General features: G+C 32.9%; 1 non-coding gene across 1 annotated transcript; it reads right to left on the bottom strand.

Annotated features, from left to right (window-relative positions):
* Positions 1-249: 249 nt before the first annotated feature.
* On the bottom strand, positions 250-321 carry TRNAG-UCC. Its single transcript has one exon. It is a non-coding gene; the product is annotated as a tRNA-Gly (tRNA).
* Between the last annotated feature and the right edge of the window lie 484 nt (positions 322-805).

Raw genomic sequence — 805 nt, 5'->3', positions numbered from 1 at the left:
ATGGATGAAAGATTGCAATGGGTTGACTGGGAGAAAGATAAAAAGAAGGAAGGTGACACTCAAATAAATACTAGTGGTCCCTTTTTCTGGATATTAATTGGCATTATTGATATTGTTTCATATTACTAATCAAGATAATATTTCTATCTTTAAAAATAAATAAAAAGGTAACAATATAGTATTTTGATTCTCAAAAAAATATATATTATAAAAAAATTATAAAAAAAAAAAGTGCAAAAACAAAATAAATGCGTCTGCCGGGAGTCGAACCCGGGTCTATTGCTTGGAAGGCAATTATCCTAACCGTTGGACTACAAACGCGCGTTGAGTAATGTATCGACTTTTTAATATCTATTTCTAATCTTTTCTTGAGATGTTTTTCGCTGGATTCATTACAGCCACACATGCATGTATAATAAAAAATGTGGAAATAATGCATTACAGCGTTACCATTTGTTGTGAATATGTATTCGAAGTCGCGAGCGCCACCCACCCTATCAATGACTAGTCAAGACTCGAGACGCATAACACATGGAAGGAGCTAAACTTAATGGGATGGTGGTGGTAGTGGCATTTCAAATTTTGGAGGATGTCATGGATTTCATGCTCACTTCCAAAGGACACTCAACATAGTTAAGATTTGAGAAAGCTATTAAGATAGAGCCATTAGATCATTGTCTATCCTTTATATCAATCGTGACACTTTTACTTCCTCAACAAAAATGAAATTTATATATAGCTCTAGTAGCTCTAAATTCATCTTCACTTCCAATAATCAAATCATAAAAAATCTATCATTATTCTG

This window comes from Quercus lobata, chromosome 5 (assembly GCF_001633185.2).
Source record: "Quercus lobata isolate SW786 chromosome 5, ValleyOak3.0 Primary Assembly, whole genome shotgun sequence".
Classification (NCBI taxonomy): domain Eukaryota; kingdom Viridiplantae; phylum Streptophyta; class Magnoliopsida; order Fagales; family Fagaceae; genus Quercus; species Quercus lobata.
Note: the sequence above shows the minus strand (reverse complement) of the source record. Positions and strands in the feature narration are given on the sequence as shown.